Below are 25,896 nucleotides of genomic sequence, written 5' to 3' on the forward strand. Positions count from 1 at the left end.
GGGAAAGGCTTATTGACATGGTAACTTCTGAATAAGGATCTATGGGAAGTTAAGTCATACAGATATTTGGGGAAAGAGCATTCCAAGCAGAGGGAATAGCACATGCAAAGACACTGAGGCAGAAAGCATACCTGCTGCGTTCTAGGAGAAGTAGCAAGTCCAGCATGCCTGGAGCAAACTGAATGAGGGGGAGAATAACAGAAGACAAGGTCAGAAAAGTCATGAGGAGGGGAGGGAGTTGTACACCCAAATCATGTAGGATTTCTTAGGTCATAATAAGGACCTGAGCTTTTAGTTAAAGAAAGATGACAAGTCATTGAAAGGTTTTGAGCAGAAGAGAGAAATGCACTGACTTAGGTATTAACAAAATCACTCTGACTACTGTGTTAAGGACAGACTGATAAATGTGGCAGGTTAGAGGCAGAGAGATCTGATAAAAAGTACAGTAGGCCCTTCGTATCTGTGGGTTCTGCATCCATGGCTTCAGCCAATCACAGATAGAAAATATTCCAGAAAAAGAGATTGTGTTTATACTGAACACATACTTTTTTTTCTTGTGATTATTCCCTAAACAATACAGTGTAACAACTGTTTACATAGCATTTACGTTGTATTAGGTATTATAAGTAATATATTATTAGTAATATATTAGTAATATTATAAGTAATCTAGGATGTGTGTAGGTTATATGCAAACACGATGCCATTTTTTATCAGGGACTTGAGCATCTGTGGATTTTGGTATCTGCCAGAGGTCCTGGAACCAATCCTCTGCAGATACTGAGGGACAACTGTAATTGCCATAATCCAGGAGGCTATTGCAATAGTCCAGGCTAGAGATAGTAGTGTTTTAGACCACGGTAGTGTTAGCAGATGTGTTGAAAAGTAGTCAAATACCTAGATATATCAGTTTGAACCATGTGAAATTGCCAATATTTGACCACTTTTGATCAACAGAAACCATAATTTCTAATGGTTCTTTCTAAGTTTTTAAAAATGGCATGGATAGTATTTTACTAAAATGGTAGACCAGATGTATGGAATATGAGAGGAGAAGAGTCAGAAAATTCCTAAGATTTTGAGCTAAGCAAGTGGTAAGAATAGAGTTGCCATTAACAGAAATAATGGTGATCCCAAGAGTATTGGCTGGACACTTTTTTTGAGCTAGTTAGCTTTATAGTTAATCAAACTTTAATTTCAGGCCACTATTTTGTTACTGTATACCAGTGGTCGCAAGTGGACACTAGATAATAACATGTGCACAGTTCATTGTAGGTCTGTCCACATTGCTGGCAAAAATAATCAAGCTTTCCTCTTATGCTGATTGATATTGGATCGATATGGTCATCTTCACTTAAGAAGGGCAGCATGTTATTTGTATATCTTTTATATAACATGGTTTGAAAATGTGATTGCAATTTTTTTTATCATCATGCTGCCTCTTTCAACTTTTAGTGTCTAAGTTCATTTTCTTCATTTTCTTATATTCTTTCATGACTTCCTGTCACTCTAAATCAATTAAGATTCAGCTAGAATATATGTTGGTACATTCAATTTGGGAAGATTGTTTTTATGTTCAGTGATCACGTGTGAAAAATAGAATTCTGGAGTCAAGATAGAATAAGGCTTTACCATTTTGTAAGACTGCTTTCAGGAAGTAATGAAGGTGGATACACACAAGCCAAGGTTGAAAAACATTACATTTTACTTACTCGAATGGCATTGCCAGGAATATTGTATGTATCTATAAAAATGAAAGTAAAACGTTTGAGTGTATTTTCTTTAGGTACATTAAGATACGAGGCACGTTCATCAGGGAAACATATAATATTGTGGAAAATCTACTGTGTTGCTACATTCAAACCAGAAATTAGGCAACGCGGACAGCTATTTGGCAAGAGTGCTAATAATATACTTTTAATAGGGGTCACTGTATTTGTCCAGGATGAGTTAAATATAAGGGTCTGTCTGTTTGCGCTGACTTTATCTTTTTGCCTGACTAGCAGTCTCTGTGATATATATCTTTGTGTACTATGGGGGCTGATTTCTTTTTCTGCATTTGAATTTATGAGGGAAAAAATAGAATTGGACTGAAAAGGTGTTAGAGAATTTAGAGGAATACTTAAATGAATCATTCAGTTTGTCCAAATTTAGGAACCATAAAAGCTGTTTGTTCAGCCTACTCTATGCAAGATAACATGTTGGTATGAACATAAGTGATGCCCAAAGTTGCTGGAAGCCAGGCTGGTTTTGTTGCTGAGAAACGTTACAGTTGAACAATCCTTAGAAACAGAATTGGTCAACACCTCTAACATTTCTCTCCCTTAGACATGCTTGTGGTGAGACAGGAAAGGATGATGAGAAACAATACTCTACCCTTATCATAGATTAATGGCTGTTGACTGATCTTAGTTCTATTTTTCATTCTCATTCTTTTTATTACACTCCTATCCTTCTTCCCTCTGCCCTTAAAGACCCAGTAAGAAAGGCAAAACAAGTACACAAATAAAACAAGTAATCTAGGGCATGATGTGGTGTAACAAATAAACATTTGTGTTTGAAGTCCTGTTTTTACTGGAGATTAACACGTGAATGGATGTGAATTTTAAGGTTTTTTGATGCGATGCAGTCATTTCTCAAAGTGTGTTCCGAGGTGCCTAAGGATTTCCATCAAGATGAATCAGAGGTTGCTGATGGGATAGGAAACTCCCTCCCCCCACCCCCCCATTCCTACACACATGCTCACACAGAGCAGTTCCACTTTCATCTGTTTTATAATTTGGGTTTTTGTGTAAGATTTTCTGAAAAGAAAGTGTTCCTTGGGGCTTTTTTTGGTTTTTGTCTTTTAAAGTGTTCTTTCAGGAAAAAAAAATTTTTTAACACAGCTTTAATACAGCAGGATTTTGGAGTAAAAGAAATTTGGATTGGAATTTCAGTTGGGCCCTTAGGTGATACTTACCTCATCCATCACCAAAAGTTCTATATAGACATCTCTCAATTGCAAGGATTAAATGAGAGATATGTGTAGAGTGCCTATTGCAGTGGCTGACCAAAGATTCTTATTGGATCAGAAGAATGTGGGTTCTATTCAACCATTGTTTATATCATGGGTATTTTTTAAAACCTTGGGAAAAGCAGCTTCACGTATTTATTAAAATGATGATTACTGTTTTCTTTAACATGTCTAGCCTAAGTTTCTTCATGTGATTTTGCCTAAATAACTGTATCTGGCATCCTTTAAACCATCTGTGTTTGTTTTTGGGGGTTTTTTGGGGTTTTTTTTTTGGCAGCTGGACTGTATGGGGATCTGAACCCTTGACCTTGGTATTATAACACTATGTATTTGTTTCTGATCTCCACAAAACAAATAAGCATTTCAATGATATTTGATTCCATGTTGTCTATCTTCTTTCTTTCTAAATTATATAGAATTTGGACAACTAGAATAGTGTTCCAAAGTTTTAGCCTCACTCTGTTGAGATATCAAGCCTCTTAGCCCTTTGGATAGCCACTGCCCTCTATCTGGTTGCCTTAGCAACCTTGGACAAACTCGTCCATTTACCTTAATGTGCCATACAAAAGTAATCAATTCCTGTACATACCATGAAGACAAGATTTAGAGAAGTGCAGATGGTTCTTCTTATCCCCTTTCCTTTTCTCTTTTTCTACTTCTCCTCTTTTCTTTCTCTTCTCACTTTCTTGTCTTGAAACACCCTGACTTATAAAGGCCACACAAATCTGTTGACTAGGGGTAGGGAGCATAGGCATTCGATGAATGGAGACAATCCAGTTCTTTTTTTTATACCTGAACTTCTATTTAGATAGTTTATTTACACATTAGGGAAAAAAATATGTTCTGACAAGTTGACTAGTTTCCCTCTGGGTTTCCATTTGCCTCAAGCAAAATCTGCAACAGTCTTGTGTGGATGGGGCAAATGTGCTTATATATTGGGGTCCATGCCAAATGAAAAAGTTAGCTGTGCACTAGCATTCTTAATAGGAACAGCACAAATTGAAAGAGAAAGGTAATAGAAACCAGTGCAGGGTGTCTAGGCAAGATGAGAAAGCAAATTGCTTGGGATATGAATTGCATGATGACTATTGTAATGCTCCTATTATTTTCTGAAAACTAAGGATGACTTTATGTTGAGCTTGAACCAGAGGGATTACTGTGTCCACTCTGCATACAATCTATAAGAAATCAAATAAAGCAGGTGAACACTGAATGTGTTAAAATGTCATCATTTGTTTTATGGACCAATCATCACTTTTGTGATTGCAAAGTAAATTCTTCAGTTCAGCCCATTATTTGTTAGTCGTTCTTATGATTAACTTCTTTAAACCCAAATAACCTTGTAAGAATGTTTTAAAATAAGCATTATTCTAGAGCTTCAAGGGCATTTTTTTAATGCCTCACCTTCTTTTGCCTAGGGAATGCAAGGCAAAATTTAGAAATAAATTATCATTTTCCTTTTTTTCTGAGTGATTGTTCATGAATTTTAGTTGATTATAAACAGACATTGCTCTGGTGCTTATTAATACCTGATGATAATTCAAGTTAAATCAGCAAGATGTTAAAACTCATACATTGATTTGATGGCAGAAATATCAGTGTTGGGATGGCTGGTTAGCCCAGTTGGTTAGAGTGTGGTGTTATAACACCAAGGTCAAGGGTTTGGATCCCTGAACTGGCCAACTGCCAAAAAAAAAACAAAAAAAGAAAGAAAGAAATATCAGTGTTAACATCAGATCACATTGAACTCAGTCTTAGAGATATGAGCCCTTTGGCAAGAGTGTATTTTTGACTGCTAATACCAGAGAGATGACTAGAATTGTGGAATATCACACTTTGCATTCACAAAAGAATGTGATGATGGTACTACTCTTCATATGCATGAACGTGTCTGAGGGGAACAGTAATTATCTGCATTCCTTTCCACTTTAAGAACCAATGTATCCTGACCTTGTTGGTGATTGTAACCAGTGTAACTTGATTACAGTTTTTAAGATGTCAAGTCATCACCACTGTCTTAAACATCACCCACAATTGGAGAAAGGTTAGTGGTAAAACTATAGGAACATTAAACTTAGATAAAGCTTCTTAACTGTATTATTAATAAAATCAGAAATATATGATGCTTTCTCATAAGGACACAAACACAGAAAAATCTTCAAGAAACCCCAGTAGCTGTATTTTTTCCCTTCTGAGGCAAAGGTCAGATTAGGAATATTATATTTTGACTGATTCCTCAAGACATTCCTTTTTTAAAAAAATTCTTTAAATCTAGAATATTGAGCATGAATATATTCCCTTCATAATCTCGAGAATTTTCTAAAACTGATGAGTGAACAGGTTATATAGAGTAGAGAAAGTTTATATAGAAATTGATAAGGAATTTGTTTTCTTTCCAGCTATCCCTGGTGCTTCCTATCCCACTTCTACAAATAACTCATTCTCTTCCATGGCAACATAGAAATTTTAGGGTAACAAATCAAGTTTGGGAAATGATCTTTTTTGGAGGGATTTATCTCTTTTCTAGGGCATCAGAACTTTAAAGTACCTCTAATATAAAATTCTTATATTGCTTCAAGAAAGAATTAGTGCCTAGTATAGCACCTGGTACTGAATAGACACAGTTAATATTTGTGTGAGAAGGAATAGATGGAGGACATTATAAATATAGTTGATGATAAATATTAAATATACTCCTTAAAGGTTATTTTTTTCCTACTGTTAAATATATTATTTTCTAACCCAGAAAGCCTCCTTATTTGTTTTTGTGAAATATTCAGGCTGTAAATTGTTAAACAGCCTAAGGGACCATATTTCTGATTGTTACCTTTAGATTAATCAACTTCGCAGGTTTTGCCAGGGACTGAAGGGTTCCCACGGACACTTTCACTGCTAAAAGTGGGAACATCCCAGGCAAACTAAAACAAACTGGTCATCCTCAAAACTGTCTCTCAAGTTGAGGTTGCATTATATGTGGGTAAATCTTTTTGGATAATTTCTTACATTAATGCTTTTGGATAATTTCTCGCATTAAAACCTGAGTCAAATGGATTCTTCCTTATACTTGAAGTACATAATGTTATATTCAGTGTAGAAGGAGTAAAAAGAAAAGTACAAAAAATTATTTTCATTGAAGGCTATATCTTTAATTTCAGATGGCATTAGTAGAGATTTTATTACTAATTCATTTAGTATTTATGAGTCTACTATGGTTGTCACTTATCCTTTATGACTTCATTTATAAGATTACTGAATAGGAGCACACTTTCTGAGCTGAAACAGAATACCATTGTGCAATTCTTTAATAGCAGGAGATTGGAAGACAAAGTGCTAGATGGCAAATTAACCTCTGAATCATTTTATACACTAGGGAATTAGGGTTACGTTTGCAGTGGTATGGAAACAAATTTAAGAATAAAGTGTGTAGTACAACTTCATAACATGGCTCATTTCGAATATGTCAGAGATCAAGTATATCATGTGAAATATAGCATTACTATGCAGCAAAAATCTGAAATATTGCGGGTGGCATATGATACAGGCATTATCATAGCATTTAGTATGGAACAAAAGGTGTTTATCATTAGCATAATGTTATTTCCCCTAATATATCTTTACTTTTAGAAAATTATTATTGCAGAATAAGAAGTATTATAAGCTAAATAAATTCATGTATATTTGCATTCAAATTTGCATACACGTATTCATGCATGCATGTTCACATGTGTTCACATATGTATGTGTTTTAAATGGCCACTTGCCAGATCACTAAAAGTTGCCTTCCAATCTTGGTCAAAAATCATATTAGAAATTATTTTGATTTTAGGCATATTCATACAAATGATGTGCTAATTTATACCTTTAAAAATATATTTGGGGCCGAGCCCGTGGCGTGGCGCACTCGGGAGAGTGCGGCGCTGGGAGCGCGGCGACGCTCCCGCCGCGGGTTCGGATCCTATATAGGACTGGCCGGTGCACTCACTGGCTGAGTGCCAGTCACAAAAACAGACAAAAAAAAAAAAAAAAAAAAAAAAAAAAAATATATATATATATATATATATATATATATATATATATATATATATATATTTGCATGGGGCATAATTTAGAAAGACACAAAGTATTTGGATCAACAAATGTTAGTGTCAAATGGAAAAGCCCACAGCAATAGAGTTGAAAATTTAATTGTAACTAGATTTTAATGTATTCATCAAACACACATCCCACTACATTTAATGAAAATATATTGTTTATAATTCTCAGTTTTAGAGACCTCTTTGAAGACAATAAAAGCATACTTTTAGGACAGAAAATAGTCTACATAGTTTGTGAATTGGAGACAATGTTTTCCTGAGTTTATTCTTATTAGTTTTAATGTCTTTTTTTAAAAAATTATTTTAAAATGTATTTAGAAGCCTAATAATATCATTCATGGCACATTTCTGTAAGTTTAAGCATGTAATTCTTTAAGGGAGAGTACAAAAAGAAATTAGGTGTATTTTGTGAATTAGAGGGGAAGTTGAACATAGGCTATAGTAGAGGCAATGCCAAAAGGGAAGGAAATGAATACAGGGAAGGGCCATATTTTTAATTACTTCCAAAGGGCACTGGTATATGTTTTATAACCATTCATCTCTGTTTTTATGAAGCACTAACTCCTTGAAGCACAAAATTACATGTGTGTGCCTGAAGGCATACAGTAAGAAAACACCAGAAACCATAGCTGACTCTTAGCCACTGGTTTAATATGTACAGTTTTGGAGAGTTCTGGGAGTCTGGCTGAATCTACTGATTTTGATTAGTTTTTCAAGAAGAAAAAAAAAAAAAAAAAAGACCTTTTCAAATGAAAACCTACTGCTCCTAATTTAAGTTTGATGAGAGATGGTGCTTAGAGATTTTCTTCCTGATTAAAAAGTAGGATGTTAATAACAAAAGGTCTTTTGCAACTGTAATATTTGCTGTAAACTATGATATATTCTTACAAATAGAAAGCTTTTAACACTTATTCTTAAGTTTTCCCCAGTTCTTGAAAAAACCAGCTTAGAAAAGAGAGGCTCTTTACAGGCTAAACCAAATAACTTGTTGAACCTAATTCTGACATTTGGCTCTCATTTGTGTACTCAGTGCCTAATCTAATTTGACTCTAGTCATAACCAACTTTAGGGGAAGTAGTTACCTTTTGGTACCTAAACACGACTTTACTTTTAATAAAACATATTTAAATAGGTAACAAGTGTTAAAACTCGTAAATCAAAGACTTCAATGATATTCGCATTTGGGAAGCCGCTATCTCTAATGGTTCAGGCAAGTCTTCAGCAGGGAGTGATGTGAGGCTCAGGAGAAGCAGTGCCTGTTTACTTCTATAGAAAGCTATAATAAAAGAAGCAGATAAATACCTCATGTAGCTAAAAGTCACATCTACCACTTAATATTTTCAGGTGGCAACTGCACTGTCATTTCATATAAAATTCCTTTCATTAACTATAAAAAACAGTGCCTGCCTGCCAGCTGTTTGGAAAGCATCGTAAGATCAGAAAAATGACAAAACAGTCATACCCACATTCACGGTAGATACAATGAACTAGTCAAATAATAAATTTTTAAAATCTGTCTTTTGGAAAAAGAATTTTTGCTTTTCATCTCTTGCATTTTTTTAATGATAGCGTCTCAATTCTTGTTTTTTGTTTTTCCCATCTAACAGGCATATTGTGATAGTCTGAACTCAAGCACAAAGATTTGAGAGATCTGGAAGAACCTACATACAGTACAGTAGAAAAGGCCTGTGTAGCTGAAGACTCACAGGTGTCCATGCCCAGAGGAAAATACCATTGATTAGCTCTTTCTATATTCTCTATTCAGACAGTGATAATCTAAATCATCTCAATGAGACTGCTAGAAAGTTATGAAAGTAAATTTGTTTTTCTTAAACATGTATCGCTCATATTAGAGTTTGGAAACATTGACCCTGGTGGTGATCATCGTTATTTGTGCACATGGCTTTAGATGAAGAGGAAAATGGACAACATACATTGTCCACTGCATGCATGTGAGCGGGCTCTTCGATGGTTGACTTTGTGCCTGATTAGTGCAGAGTCTGCATCTGCAATTCTGTTTTCTTAGACACATAATGTACTTGATAGCATGGCTCAAGGAGAGAAAATACATATACACACCTTCAGGAGTACAGGACCATCTGTTTAGAATTACTTTTAATGACTACATTGAATATTAGTTGATTGGTAATACAGAGAGGAGGAGGGATATTATATTATAATGCACGGTAGTAGTCCAGTCTGGGTAGTGTCACTCAAGTGTCTTAGGCAAGAGTAAGTTTGCATTGCGTTGTATTTCTTCCTCATGTTACTGTAGTTATTTTAGGTGTGGTACCTGGTTTTCAGTTCTTGCTAAATATTTCTTAAAGCATAGTTCTAGGAGGCTTCAGTGATCTCCTTTTATACATTTGCAGTTTAGTCAAGGGAAAGTTAATTATTATAGTCTTTGGAGTAAAAACTCTTTGTGAATTTAAATATTTGTTGTATAGAAGTCTAATAAACAAAATAGTCTTTTAAAAATATGGTCCAATACAAATCGAAAGCAACTACCATCTGTAGAAAATTTTTCATAAAAATCATAGACTGAAGGAACAACAGCATGTCATTGTATATACCAACCTTTCTTTATGCATTATCCACTAAAATGACATTTCAAAAGATTCACAGTGGGTAGCATATGGAATACTCCATAAACACTGATTAGATTTAATAATGTTTGTATCTCTGTTTGGGAACATGTACGAGGAATGCGACAGCCCTATATTATTAACATCAAAATAACTCAGAAGAAAAGCTCCTAATTAAAGCAGGACTGGTTTAGAAACTTAGCAAAATTGCAGCCAGAAATAACCACCTACCCACCTGCCCGGGACTTGGGGCATTCTTTTATGCATGCAAAATAGTCTTAATTCCTAGAGCTTCGAGATGACTGCTATGAAAATTATAATGGGCTGTGACAATACCATTTTCAGCCTGTCCAAAACTGCACAAAACCTAGTCTCAGAAGGACAACATTATGGTTCAAGGTGAGGTTTCAGCCAAGTGGCATCAAAGGAAAGCAAGATTGTGGTCTGCAGTTTTCTGCTGAGCTGCACTCAGTGACTCTCCGTGACTGATTAATATCCTTTTCTTTGCAAATGTGCATATATTAAGTTCAGCATTGCACTAGCAAAGATTCACTCATGGCCTGCCATGGTAATTGATGCACACCTGTCCTAGGGAGCAATGGATGTAGTTCTTTTGTGTTTTCATAGAAGGGAGCTCTGGGGTATTTTTAATTGGTCATTTCCAGAAGAGGGAAACAGGAGCAGATTAAAAGTAAACAGGAGAAGACAGTTGTTTTATAGGACAGTCTGAAAATCTGAGAAATACTCCCACCACTTATAAACCGAATAGTTATGTCATAATTTATCCCTGCATTCTGAAATATTAATAATTCTCAACATGTTTTATTTTTATGGGCTAGTATCTGTCTGTGGATTTAGGAAATTTGTTATATGTTTAACCCTTTTTCAAAGTTGACATTGCTTTTTAAAATAGCATTTTTCATACCCTTTCCTACAGTCCATTTAATCAATTCCTTCTTAATTCATGTAAAAGCAAAGATGCCCCTTCAGAAGCACTCACTTTTTTTCCCTATTGTTAGCTTGGGGCATGTGGGGTTTTTTTGTTTTGTAATAGTATCAAAACATATGGGTAAATACTATTTTGGGGTCTAGTTTAATCATTTCACTGATTTGCTCTAAGAAATACATTATTAACTCCTTAAGTATATTAAGTTAGCTTATTGTTTTTTACCTAGATCTAGCATCTGTCATTGCTCTTGTTTAGTTTATACATCTCAGTTCCAATCTAATTTAGATAAAATGTCATTTTTATTAGCTGAAATTCCTAAATCAATAGTGAATGTACAACTACTTTAATGATTCTTTTCCATGTGTTCTTTTAAATACTTATCCCTATTTTCTACTTTTATTTTGATAAGAAAAAATAATTTGTAAACTAGATAATGTTAAAATATGGTATGAATAATTTATTAATTTGAGTCATAAGCTCAGGGTACTTCTTATACTAGACTAATATGTAGACACATTTTTTACTTTTTTGCTAGTACATTAGTATTCTTATCTAAATGAATTTCCATCCACTAATGAATATTAGGAAGCACTGTACATTATTAAAAGTCTTTATTCCTAGATTATTTCCCCAACTGTGTTACTATATAAACATATTTTTTCTGCCCACTCCCCTTTTCCATAGAAAAATTGCTTTAAGGCATCATGATAAAGATGATAATATATTTATGGAGAACAGATAAATCAAAAGCAGTACAGATGAAAGAATCAGATTAGACATTTCATTTGCTTACTCAATATGGTGTCTCTTATACCCAGGTTTCTGTCTTTACAGAACTTATTGGGTATGTTTCACCCACACTAAAATCTAACCGATTTTCTTTTCTCCGCCATCTGCTTTTCAGTTAATATGTGTTCGGATGTGTGTTTTATGCAGAAGAACTAACAGCCTAACATTTTTGGCACACTTTGCTCTTATGTCCTGACAATGTCTGGGCATTTGTGGATAAAAGAGTATATTTTTGTTTGTACATGTAAGTGAGTGAAAATAGCTTGCCCCCACCCAGCCCACTAAAATGAGAATATATTGAGAGGCTAAAAGGAAAGAGCCCACATTTTAAAAACCAAAAAACACTAAATCTTATTTCTGCAAATATTGGGCTGGCCAGTTAGCTCAGTTGGTTAGAGCTCAGTGTTATAACACCAAGGACAAGGTTTCAGATACCCCAGCTGCCAAAAAACAAAAACAACAATTAGTGGGTTGTTTTTTTTTTTTTTTTAACTGTTTTACTAAACCGGGCACTGGTATATATAACCTGTTCTATCAGTTGTTTGGAGCTTATCTCTACATCTGAATTTCCTTAGACCAGCCCGTGACAACTGTTCGATATTCTTAGGCAGCAACATGTCCTCCAAGGCAACAGGGTGTCACAAAGGGAAGAGTACATGGGAGGGAGTTCTCCACTTATGGTGAGCTTAGTCATAGGGTTTTTCTGTTGTATCTAATAGGTCTAACTCCATTGCTGTTCTCAGAGTAGCTCTGCGTAATATTTAGAAATCTTCTCTTGACATTGTCACAAAGTAGCTCTAAAGTGTATCTCAAAGTCTACGTGGGCACATCTACTGGCATTTTTTCTGCCCTCCCTCCATTCCTAGACACACACAAACACACATGTGCGCGCACACACACACACTCCCTCTGGGCTCCTAAGCAAAGCCTGTATATACTGAATTGCCCAGGGGAGAAAAGAGAAAGTCATTGACCCCTCTACCTTGAACTTGCACAGAGCCATGAGACATACAAGTAAAAATTTGGATTCACTGTGTGTGTGTGTGTGTGTGTAGTTATTGATCTAATTAGAACTTTGCCTTTTTCCTTTTTTTTTTATTTTGGTAAAAAGCACATAATATGAAGTCTACTCGCTTAACAAATTTTTAAATGTACACTACAGTGTTTAACTATAAACAGAGTGTTGTACCATACATCTCTAGAACTTTTTCATCTTGCATGACTATACCCATTGAACAGCAACTCCCCACTTTCCTTCCCCCCAGCCCCTGGCAACCATCATTCTATTTTCTGTTTCTGAGTTTGACTACTTTTGATACTTCATATAAGTGGAATCATACAGTATTTGTCTTTCTGTGATGAGCTTATTTCACTCATCATAATGTCCTCAAGGTCCATCCATATTGTAACATATGACAAAATTTCCTCTTTTTTTAAGGCTAAATAATATCTCATTGTATGAATATACCACATTTTCTTTATCCATTCATCCGCTGAGGGACATATAGATTGTTTCAGCCTCTTGGCTATTGTGAAGAATACCGCACTCAACATGGGAGTGCAAATATCTCTTCAAGATCCTCCCTTTTTTTTTTTTCTTTGAGTCCAAATGCTGGCTTTGAATAACACATTGACATTGAAACATACATGGTTCCTGAGATCACGTAATATTTTGAGATGTCAGAAACACCTAGAGACAGCAAACACATTAAAGATAGATTTGCAGTCCTAGTTTATATCCGTGTCACAAACTGAACACTACTGAAGCTATTTTGTTATTGTTTGTTTTCCTCAAGCAGAAAATTTTCACAGGGCACATTTTTTTTTATCTCTCCAACAAATGAAAGAAGAGAAAAGGAATGTGTTCTTTGGAAGTAATGCCACCGTATTTGAATAGCTTCTTCCACATAAAACATCTAAAAATGTCTTTCAGAATTAAATAATGCAATTTCATATTTAAGATATACGTTAAATTGATGCTAGAAAAACACAGAATCCACTAATGACCCACTAGTAAAATTAATAAATTCTTACATATGTATATATACACACATACATACATATATACATACGTACACACACATAAATGCATACATAGTTAAGGAACCTTAGGAATTGCATAAATAATTGCTGAAGAGCATAAGAAATATGGTACAAAGCCCAGCTTTGTCTGAAAAGAAATTTTTGTAGCAAAAATAAAATTTTCCTGTTGGAAACTCTGGCTCAGAGTTGGGCCAGAATAGCTGTTATCTATACTGAATAAATGCACGGAAACATTCTGAAATGTTTGACTGCCATGATTGAGATATTGGATTAAAGTCCTTTATATCCGGAAATGCACTTGTTTCCATCCATGCAAAAAGTTTTAGTAAGTGAGGAGGTCAGGATTAGAGTTACAGTTACATGACCATCTAAGAAAATTTATGTAAGATGGTGGTATGAATGGATTCTGATAAGTGAACATAGATCTTCAAAGCTGAGAACATTAGGAGTTGGAAGTTTAATGTCAGGGGTGACAAACAGTCCAGACTGAAAAGAAATAAGAGTCTTCAATAAGCAATTGGGTTAGAAAATATAAAGTTGTATTTCAGTGCCATTATTTTATTTTAGAGTAACATGTCTGTCTTAGAGATAGTTTACTGTAAGTTAAATTCAGAATGAGGTTGCCATGTACTTACAAGGTCTTTAACCCTGTTTTAGATATCACAGGACATACAAAAGGTGCACAAAATATATTTGTCATCAACTGCCTTCAATCTAGAATAGGAAGATTACATAAATTAAGCAACCAGCTTAAATAATATATTCAAATATTGCCATTAAAGAAATCAAAGTATTCACTTTTTCTCAAGATATTAGTGCTTCCATTTCGCCTGAATACTTATAGAATCTGGCATTTTGCCACTGAAAGGAACCTTACAGAATTTCTACACCAGTTGCTTTGTTTTGCAGCTGAACTGAGGGGAGTGAATCCCACAGATGACCCTGTCCATGCGAAAAAAGGGTTACATTTCTTGCCTCGGTTCATAGGTCTTTCGAATGTGCAGAGTTGGTTCTTTATTGGTAAACTTGATTTGGAAGACTTTTCCCTTTTTGTTGCCACTTCTTTACCTCATTGGCAATTTTAGTTAAGTAAGGAAAGATAAACAAGAAATGGTAAAGCAATATCAGCTGAATTTGAAGCTGCTGCTTAGATTGAGAAAGCATGATTGGAAACCACCTACAATTCAGTATAATAATTCCCAAACCTGAAACAGGGCATTTGAAAACAAATGTAGAAAAATTATGAAATGGGAAAAGTAGAAAAATAAAATGCCCAGAGAATTATATTAAAGGGTATAATCAAACCCAGCTATCTAGACATTCATTTCAAAGCAGCAGACATATCAGAAGTACCTGGTGCCATAAAAGTTAAAACACACACACACATACAAAAAAAGACCGCACAATAATAAAGAGAAACATAGTGATCCTCAGATTCTTGGTATCCCCATTTCTAACTAATTTCATAGTTGTATACAGTTATTCTTGAGTCTGTAGTGATATTTATTAAACAATAAAACTTGATTCCCCAGGGACCTACCCTTTGGCAAAATTCACACTGATTATACCTTTTGCTTCATTGACATTTGTACTAAAGTGATCTTTTATGATCATTGGAAACTGGTAGCACAGACTGTAGGATCTAATATTTTGCTCTCTTAGCTAGATGCATGTTTCCTGAATATTCTATATTTTGTGGGGAACATATCAAGGCCAAGCACATTCAGATTAAAGGAATGTTCATTGAGCCAATGAAAATGTTAAGGGAGTGTTGGTAAAGTGTTATCCTCATTGAGATCTGATTAGATAAGCGGACGTCTTCTGCCTTTACTCCACTTGCTATGGCCTTGCACGTCTCACTGCTGCCACACAGCTGATCTCCATTTTCCCAAGGAGCCCATGTATTTCAAATGCCTATTAGATATTATCATCCCAGTGTTTCACAGATGTCTCAAGCTCCATGTGTCCAAAACTTGTCATTATTGTCTTCCCCCCCAAATAGTGCTGCCTCTCTTGTCTCTCGATCTCTATTTAAAAACAAACTTACACAAGCACATTTTGTGTCACCCAGGCTGGAAGACTCAAGTGGCATCTTCTATAATGCTGTCTCTCTAACCGCTAATATCTAGTCAGTCACCATGTCCCATGGATTCTACTTCCTTCCTATCTCTTATATCCATCCCTTGCTTTCCATTTGCTGTACTACTCTGTTAACTTCCTAGGTTGCGCTGTTGCTCACCCTAGATCCAACCTCTCATGTCTCCAAACCATCCTTCCTGTTCTTGCCAGAGTTATGTTTCTAAAAACAGGTAAGATCATGTTACTCTTCTGCATAAAAACCAATGCCAGACTTATCACCCTCTATATCTCCCTGTGTGCCCAAACTACCTTATCCCAGAATAGTTCCTTGATAACACCAGATACATTGACACCTTTTCTCATGCTAACCTCATTGCCTGGAGTGTCATCTCTCTGGATAGAACAATCCTTTCTACACTTCAAGATGGAACTCTAAAGTTACTTCTTTCTGAAACTTTTCCCACGAATCCTCCTTCCTATGTGTTCCCATATCTTTCTTGAATTCTTTTGTGGAAGTTTACCACAAAGGAATTCAATTTTACCACACACTTTTCTTTTTAAACAAGAGGAGCAAACTATGCGCTAGACATGCTTGTTTAGGCACATAGTTTTGTATTGTGGGGTGTGAGGAAGGGTACACAGGATCAAATCCTGAATCTACCACTTACTATCAAGATGGCACTGAGAAAGTCAGTTGGCCTCCCTAAAGCTAATGTCATCATGTGTAAAATGGAGTTAATAATAGCATATATGAGTCATAGGGTCATTAGGAGGGTTAAATAAGATGACAACCCTCATTAAGCATTTGGTTCAAATGCCTGGTTCATAAACATTAGTTCAGTAAACCTTAGTTCCTGCTATTGCTGCTCTGCAGTTATTTATCTGTCTCCCAACGCTAGTTTATATGTTCAGTGAAGGTTAAGAGCCATGTCTTATCACTTTACTTTCTTTTTCTCTACTTAATCCCTAGCGATTTCTTATACGTTATCGGTCCATGATAAGTGATGCTGAGAGCTGAACGTGTGGTAGAGCTGGAGGTAGGACTTGATCTAATTAACTTCTGTGTATCCATACTATGAATATCAAATGATAATACTGACATTCCAAAATATACATATCAGTCTTAAAAATTTATAATCATAATGCTCGTGTTACTCTAAATGCAACTATTTATATGCCAATCTTAGTAGTTATGTATTGCCTAGCACCTGTTATTTTTCAACTGCCTTTGATTCTATGCAACATTGTTGATAATTTACCAAATATACTTAAATTGGACAGTTATATAAAATATACTCTTCTCATCAGTAGTTAGAAGCTAGCAAGTTGGCTTACTGTCATTTGGACAGTATTCTATGTTCCATTAGTCCTAGCTTTTTGTTGTTGTTTTTAGTGTGTGTGTGTTTTAATGTAGGTAGCATTTTTTTTATGCCTTTGAGCAAAGGAAGTCTGATTCTACCACTTTCCTCTTTAAAACTCTTCAGTGGCTTATATTTTCCTCAGGAAAATTTTTTAAATGCTTAATAGACCTGTAGAATCTGGTCCCTGCCTACTCAGCAGCCGTCTCCTTCCTCCCTTTCACTTGCTCCATAGGCTCTAGCACTATTGGCCTTTTTCCTCTTCTTAGTGTTCCTAGAATATTTAATATCATTGCAAGTCTCCCCTCATCCTACCCCAATGCTCCGTCTCATGGCTCTTACTATTCAGGTTTCAATTTTAATGTTTCATCCTTCAAGAGGCATTACCAGACTGATGCCCCACCTCTGCCCCCTGCAAATCTAAGTTATGCACTTTTCCCAAATATGCACTCTCGTGACAACCTATGCTTTGCAATCACGTTTTTCAATTTGCAAATTTGAAAACGTTTTGTATTTATTTGTTTAATGTGTGTTTTCCCCACTAAACCACCATCTCTCTGGAAAGCAGTGACCTTGTCTGAATACTACTCTGTCATCAGCACCTAAGAGATACCTGGCACACAGTAGGTGTTTAATCAGTATGTTTGAATAAATGAGTGAAGAAATTACTCTTTTGGGTGTCTAAGAATGCAAAGACAGAATCTTCAAAGGAAGGGTAAAAGAAAGACAAAAGACACGAGGGAGGGAATGAAGAGAGGGTAGAGAAAAGTAGGAGTGCTGAATATACTTTTTACCTCTCTATAATAACCATCAAATTTGTGTCTTTAACTGGAGGTTGATTTAGAAGCATATTCTTTATCCAGCTGACTCAGGCCATCTGTGGAAAAGTGGGGTCATTACAAAATATTTTCAGCTCTACAGTGGCATGATTGTCTCCTACATGTTAAGAACTAGCCACTTTGGTTCAAAATTCCTACCATTGACTATGCTGTCTTTGTTATATTATTTAAATGTCCTATGCCTCATTTTTATAATCTGATTTTTAAAAGAATTTTTGTCTATATCCTGAACTTTCTAAAAGTAGTAAGTTAAACCCAAATGAAAATTAATGTATCCATTACATATTGTTCTTGTTAGTGTTTCACATTGTTAAATATTTGTTAATGCATATTTATCACATACTGTGTGGTTTGTAAGTAAATTTCTGCTACTTTAATTATGCCTTAATATTATTTTTTAAAGATATTTCTTTGAAATGCTCATTTCTGACTAAAAATTATTCAAGTCAAATGGAAAACTCACACTTTGTTTTTAGCATTTAGTGGAATCTTTTCTGACAGGTTATGGAAAGTGGAAATGTTGTCTGTATTTTTCAGTAGATTGTATATTTGTGACTTCCTTTTATTTAAATGCGTAATTATGCCATGTTGCTAACTAGAGCTTGTGTAAAGGTTAAGTGGATCTCAAGTTGATTTTTCCATGTTCTTCAACAATCCAGCAGTAATGATATTTAATATTTCAAAGTTTTTTATTAAAATTTTAAGTAACTAATGTATTACCTATGAAAATTCGAAATTCTAAGAACTGATTTGACTCAGTTAGCTGTGAGATACATAAACTCCTTCATCCTCAGTGCTCTGCTACTGCTTATTCCAGTTCTAATGGAACAAGTTTTCTGTGGTAACAATTACTGTTCACATCAAAATTAAGTAAAATGATAAGCAGTTTTCTCTGCCTAGTATTTGATGAAGTAATGCTATTTTACCAGCTAGAGGGCAAGGTTTACAACACCTACCTTCAACCAGTTTATGGACAGGTAGGTATAGGTACCTAAAATAGTCAAAAACAGTAAAAAGTGTACATAAATGTGTAAAGAAAGCAATTTACTTTCTATTTGGGTAGAAGCCTATGGAGGAATTATAGCTATTTCAGGCTGAATTTTAAGTCCATACTGTTAACCATATTACTAAAGAATATAATCTGTAGATTTGTGTATAGTCACAGAAAAACATAGATGATAAAAGCTTTAGACAATTCTACATAGTTTGTAAATACCCAAGTAATTGTGATCACTGCTTCCCTAGGTCAGATTTTCAAATGAGCTAATATAAAATGCTTTGTGGGAATTATGAAATATTTTATAAATTAACTTTCCAGATTCACGATTCAGACCAATTGGTCAAATTAATAATACTTTCAAAAAGTTAGTATTTTACCTGCTAGTGTTTTAAAATGCTGCACACATTTTAGTTCATAAACCCTGCAAAGAACACTTCTGTTAGGGAGAATATGATGTGACTTTAGTTCACAGTTATCTTGAATAACTTCCAAGCTTGAAAAACCAGCAATATATGCCTTTAAACAAGGAATTTGAAAGGGAACTAGTAAAAGAAAAATTGCTCTGAGTTGCTTCTCTTCCCTTCATATTTGATGTTTATATGTATTAGATATGCTCTACTTTACCACCCCCTAGGTTATATCTATTTTAGGATATAGATTACTGTGGATTACCCTCATCTTGGAAAGTCCATTGTTTTCCCAGGATTCTTCTCTCTAAATATTTCAAGGACTTACAAGGTTGCTTAAGCAAATGGGAAGAGGTCACTGTACATTTTGATCCCAGGATAGTCTAATCATCTCCCCAAAGTGCCCTTTTCTTTGATGCTGTTGTCACTATCTCCTGTGGCCCCAAAAGCCAGGAAATCTGGCTGTTCAGGAGCAAATACCCTTTTGCTGCTACTCGTACCATTCTCTTCAGTAGTTCCTCAGGGAACTGTATCAGGAGAGGTTCTAGTATTAGTTATACAGTGTATTCATAACCAGCCTTTCCATTTCACCCTATACATGGCCATGGGCTTCTCCCTCAGTGGTCTCAAAACATAGCTGAGGGCAGGCTGCCTGGCCTAGCCAAGTCAATCGCAATAGTCTACAACACATTTTCTGAAGTCCTGGTTATGTTCAGTCTTCATCTCAAGTGTCGGGCCTTAAAAACTAACGCCACCTTAAGTGACAGTATAAGTGGCGCCATTATGGGCCCACAAGGGCGTATTAACGTGGCAGCCTAAGACGGTGCCAGGAGGAAGTAGGGTGGGAGTGTCTGCGGGAACCTTGCCTTAGCCCTTATTGGCCAAATACACACTTCCGCGCTCGTGAACACTGCTTGATTGCAATAGCTAGGCATTGAGACAGGATGCATGCTCTTGACCTTTAAGCTGATAGGATTATGTTAAAACCTCCCCTCCCCATTTGCCTTTAAAAGCAAGTGCTTGTGTGATAATAAACGGAACTGCTCGACAGAACCCCCGCTGCGTCTGAGTGTCCTTTAAACTGGGCTGGTTGGGGCCAGCGGCTGTGCTCACCTCTCTTCATGGCTCTCTTCCCCCATCTCCTTCCATAGGGGACCGGAGAGAAAGAGGAATCCGGGCCATTCGCTCGCCCACCAAAAGGAATGAGGCCAGGGCTGTTCGGGTCGACACTCAAGGAAGGAGTAACAACAGTCCAGTTCAAATCTTCACCGATGAAACAACCTTTCTTTTCTTTCTTCATAGACAGTCTAGTTGCAGATATACCCACTTTAAGGGTTGGCCGGTTAGCTCATTTGGTAAGGGCTTTGTGTTATAACATCAAGGTCAAGGGTTTGGATCCCCATACCAGCCAGCCGCCAAAAAAAAAAAAAAAGGTATACCTAGTTTATAAGTAGAACAGATATCTACAGGTAGCTATAAGGATACCTTGTATCTCCACAACAAGAAAATGGCATTCAGTTTCTAGAATCAAACTTGCCTGTGAGCCAACAAATAACCTTTCATAAAATGCATTAATGTACTAAATTATTTCTTCATCAGGCACCCCACTGCCTACATTTAAGACTTATTTCCTTAAAAGTGTATTCCTAATTTCTGTTTTCTAATATGGGAGATCACTAAAATTCCCAGTTTTAAATTTTATCTCCTATACTAGGATTCCCCAGAGAAACAGAATCAAAACGAGATATATATATATGAGGAGATTTATTATGGTAATTGGCTCACACAATTATGGAGTCTGAAAAGTCCCACCATCTGCTATCTGCAAGCTGGAGGACCAAGAAAGCTGGTGGTGTAGTTCCAGTCCAAGTCCAATGGCTTGAGAACCAGGGGAGCCAATGGTGTAAGTCCCAATCTCAGTCTGAAGGCCCAAGAACTGGGGGGATGATGGTAAGTCCCAGTCTAAGCCTGAAGGCCCAAAAACCAGGAGCACTGATGTCCCAGGGCAGGAGAAGATGGATGTCCCTTTTCTGGAATAGAGAGAGAATTCACCCTTCCTCTACCTTTTTGTTCTGTCTGGCCCTAAAGGGATTGGATGATGCCCACCCACACTGGTAAAGGTGATGGTCTTCACTCAGTCTACTGATTCAAATGCAAGTCTTTTCCAGAAACACCCTCACAGACACACCCAGAAATAATGTTTTACCAGCTATCTGGGCATCTCTTAACCAAGTCAAGTGACACATAAAATTAACCATTACATCTACTAAAGTTTCTACTAGGGCAATACCCAGGTCTAAATATACAAACTTAATTTAAGCTAAATGTCATTTGATTGATAAATATATTCACTATTATGTATATAGCTTTAAAATAAAGTTGGCATAATTGAAGCCTGCCTTGCTATTAAAATGCATTTAAAATGTCAATACTAATGAAAACATACGAGGGGATTAAAATTTGTTCTCAAATAACACTGAAATATTACCACAAAAATTCTCAATAAATAAGATTTGCTGTGAAATTGGTTTACCTTAAGATTCATAAAAGGGGTTTTAGTTTTTTAAGTATGCAAGTCAGCCCCATGCATGACCCATCCACCAATGCAGTGTTGTAATAAGGCTCCACTCCTTTAACAAATATTTGTTAAGAAACTGTATAACATAGTGGTTAAGAATGTGGATTCTGGAGCCATTCGCAGTTTATTTCCATTTCTGTGCCTTACCAGTTGTGTGACTTTGGGCAATTTTTTTACCTCAGTAAGCTGTTGTGAGGATTAAATGAGTTAATCTGTGGGAAGTATTCCACAGTGCTCCATACAGAGTAAATAATAATAATAAAGGTTAGGTATAACCTTTCTTATTGTTGATTTTCATTCTTTTGTTATTGCTACTGTTTCTACTGTGTACCAGGCACTGTTCTAGATGCTGATGAGTCAGTGGTCAACAAGACAGACAAGGTCTACTCTCATGGACCATATTTTTCAGTGGGGAAAGGTGGGCAATAAACAGGTAAATAAAATAAACAAAAGATATAATGTCAAATAGTGATTGAGTTCTCAGAATGAAATGAAATAGGCCATAGTAATAGTAATGGTGGTGGATATTTTAGATTAGATAGTTGGGGAGAGCCTCTCTGAGGAGGTGACATTAGAGCTGAGATTGAATGACCTGATGGAAAAGAAACATTGTAGGCAGGGAGAACAGCAAGTACAGAGGCTCTGAATTGTATGACCTTGGCATATCCAAGGAACAGAAAGAAGGTTAATGTGCCTAGGCATAGTACTTAAGAGGGAGAATGGCATGAGATTAGGTTGCAGAAGTGGGTAGAGAACAGATCATGTAAAGACTTACAAACCATGGGAGGGAGTTTAGATTTTATTCCAAGTGTAGTGGAAAGCTATTAGAGGGTTTTCAGGAAGGGATTTACATTTGAGATCACAGCCATTAAAAAAAAAAAAAAATCATTCAAGTAGAGATGACAAGTAGGCAGTTGATTATAGAAGTTTGTACCTCAGGGGACAGATTGGGGTTAGATATATAAATTAGAGAGTCATCAATATAGATGGTATTTAAAGTCATATGGGGCTGGCCAGTTAGGTGAGTTGGTTAGAACACGGTGTTATAACACCAAGGACCAGGGTTCGGATCTCCAAACTGTTTAGCTGCCAAAAACAAAAACAAAAATAAAGCCATGTGAATTGCTGAGATCAACTAGACTGAATATAGATAGAGGGCTCAGGACCAAGCTCTCAGGGTATATTTTATAGAAGTTGCCAGAGAAGGAGAGGAGGTAATAGAAAAATCTTTAGGCTTGAAGGTGTGTGTCACAGAAACTAAGAGAAGTGGCCAAATGTGTCCGATGCTGCTGAGGCATCAAAAGGAGAACAAAGGGGTGAATGTTGGATTTGGCAACATGAAGGTCATTGTCATTGTAAATAATACACTTCTACTATATGAAAAGAGCTAGGTATCAGGCCAGGGACTATCAGAATTTCTACATTCTAACCTTAGATGGATGAGTACTTTTTATCTAGCGTCCACAACTCTGAAATTTGAATAGTAGTCTTTCTCTGCCTTTTTGAAAAGGTAGTTATAAAGGGTATGGGACATAATGGAAGGAAAATTACATTGTAAATGGCAAAATCCTATACAAATGTAAATTGATGATGGTAGAATTATTTGTACTATCGGTTATAAACTTCTTCAGGGTGGAGAGTAAGGCTTTAATGATCATTGTATCAATCATAATGCTTAGCATAGTGCCAACCAGTATCTTGTATTTAGTGGCTGCTCATAAAATAAAATTAAAAATTTCTAAATGAAATAAAGGGATGAAATGGAATGATGTTACCAGTTTTTTGTTTGTTTGTTTGTTTTTTTATCTGCAGTCCCATGTAGGATTTGGTGACATGGTTGCAATTGTGAACTATTTCAGTGCTGACTCATGCCATCCATCCCTTTACAAAGTAACTGCTTTGAAGATAAGTGAAGGATTTAGAGATTGGGCTGCTTTCCATTTGTTATTTTGAAGATAAACCATTCCCAGAATTTTTCAAATTTTCTCACTTTGCTACACAGACAGAATTTCTGAAATCAGTTTTTGTTCTATAAGAACAAATTTATGGAATTGTGTATCACTACATGGACATGTTTAGTTAGCTGGTGAAAAATTGTGTTATGATAAATGGGAAACATACAAATTTTGTCTTTTTTGTTATCTTTGGCTTTTTCTCTGTGTTGTACAGATGTTGAGCTTTCTGAAATATATAAACAGTTTAATTTGCATTACAAATAGATTACAAGTAAGTGACCTTTGCAAAGTGTTTCTGCCTAGCAAGTCCCTGGCATGAGTCTATTTTATTTAGAGAAGAGAGGGTAGAAAACAAAAATCTCACTTTTATTCTGTGCTAAGAAATGAGGAGTATTGTCTTATTTCTGCTAAATTTAAACAGGATGTTTCATGTTTTCTTAAAAATCAAAAAAATCTAGGGTGGAAGTCTCAAAGGTAAAATCAGAACGTATATGAAGTATTATGTACTTTTTTGTTAGTAAAAAGAAAGTAGAGTCTGTTAGAAATGTATTAATTATTTCAGGTCTGTTGACATCAAAATGGACTTGAGGGTTGAAAGATTTAATGTCACTTGCTAGCAAGGAAGGAGTTGTTGTGTTGCTAATGTGAATACTAATACTTAAGTAGCATAAAAAAGAATATTGATGGGGGCATTCCACTTTTGAAATCATGATGTATTCCATAAGTGTCAGCTGCAAAGTAATTTCCAAGAAATAGTCTGATTTCCCTATTGACTTCCATTGTAAAACTAGAGCTGTGTTCCCATGGAAAAAAAATTTGGCCCCAGCTTATAGTAAAGCAAACTGAAAAATTCAGGAAACCTTATAAAATCAAGTATTTTGGGGAACAGTTATCAGTACCTGATTAAGTAATATCACCACAAAATATTAATACACTGTAGTGAATCTTGAAGTAGTATGCCCCAATCTATGCTATTATCCTTCTTTTACAATTTCGAGTCTATTAATTTTCCATTTAAAGAAATTTTATTTCTATGATCATTATTGATTTTTAATGGATTAACTCTAATTTTAAAATGTTTGTTTGTCGTATTTCTCATGGTTAGTGTGCTTACCTTTCTCTGAAACATTCTTATCAATTAACAATGAAAGGTTATTAACCATAGAAAAAAGACCAGAAGGAAATGCTCCAAAGTGTTCACAATATTTGCTTCTCAGTTGACTTATTTGTATTTTTATATTTCTAAGTCATTTTTCTATATCTTAATTATCAGGAAAAAATATTATAATTTCTTTCTGTGAGTAAAAATTTATATACAGTGAGATATCTTTAATAGGGCACATTTATATATTTGGTTCATTTTATGATTTGATAGTGATTATTATTATTGTTGTTATCATTATTACTTATTTGTTAAAGTTTTTGTAAGACAGTGGTATAATTAATTCCAGGAGATAATAGCTTCTACTTAATTTTCTAGAGAATATTATTCAAAGTATATATATATGTGTGTGTGCGTGTGTGTGTGTGTGTATGTATATGTATATATAGTTTTTTCTGTAAGTTTTTTGTTGCCGTTTGTTTCTACCATACCTCATTCATGAAAAGATATGAGGCAGTTTTCTGGCATTTATAACTATGTGCTTTTATTTGGCAAACGTGTTCTAACAAACATGTTTCACATGGTTATGCATTAAATAGTTCTGCCTAATTTAAAGATTTTAAAAACTCCCTAACCAATATAATGACTCTAGAAAGTTGTTACGGACTGAATCGTATGCCTCCCAAAATTCATATGTTGAAGTCCTAACCACCCAATACCTCAGAATGTGACTGTATTTGGAGATAGACCCTTTAAAGAGAAAATTAATTTAAAAGGGGTTTGTTAGGGTAGACCCCAATCCAATCTGACTGGTGTCCTTATAGGAAGAGGTCATTAGGATGCCAGCAACATAGAGGTACCACCATGTGAGGACACAGCAAGAAGGTGGCCGTCTGCAAGTCAAGGCCTCAGAAGAAATCAAACCTGCTGACACCTTGACCTTAAACTTCCAGCCTCAGAACTGTGAGAAAATAAATTTGTGTTGTTTAAGCCATCCAGTCTGTGGTATTTTATCAAGGCAGCCATAGTAAACTAATATGCAAATGTTTGTGTATTATCAGTGTATTTACAGAAGTGATGGTTTAATTCAATCTTAACGTCTAATG

The 25,896-nt window shown here is 35.5% G+C and overlaps 1 protein-coding gene across 2 annotated transcripts in view; it reads left to right on the forward strand.

Annotated features, from left to right (window-relative positions):
• Positions 1-25,896, forward strand: part of DIAPH2 (diaphanous related formin 2) — an 834,932-nt gene that overhangs the window by 602,100 nt on the left and 206,936 nt on the right. The gene's annotated exons all lie outside the window — the stretch shown is intronic.

The sequence above is a fragment of the Cynocephalus volans genome, chromosome X (genome assembly GCF_027409185.1).
Source record: "Cynocephalus volans isolate mCynVol1 chromosome X, mCynVol1.pri, whole genome shotgun sequence".
In the NCBI taxonomy this organism is placed as follows: domain Eukaryota; kingdom Metazoa; phylum Chordata; class Mammalia; order Dermoptera; family Cynocephalidae; genus Cynocephalus; species Cynocephalus volans.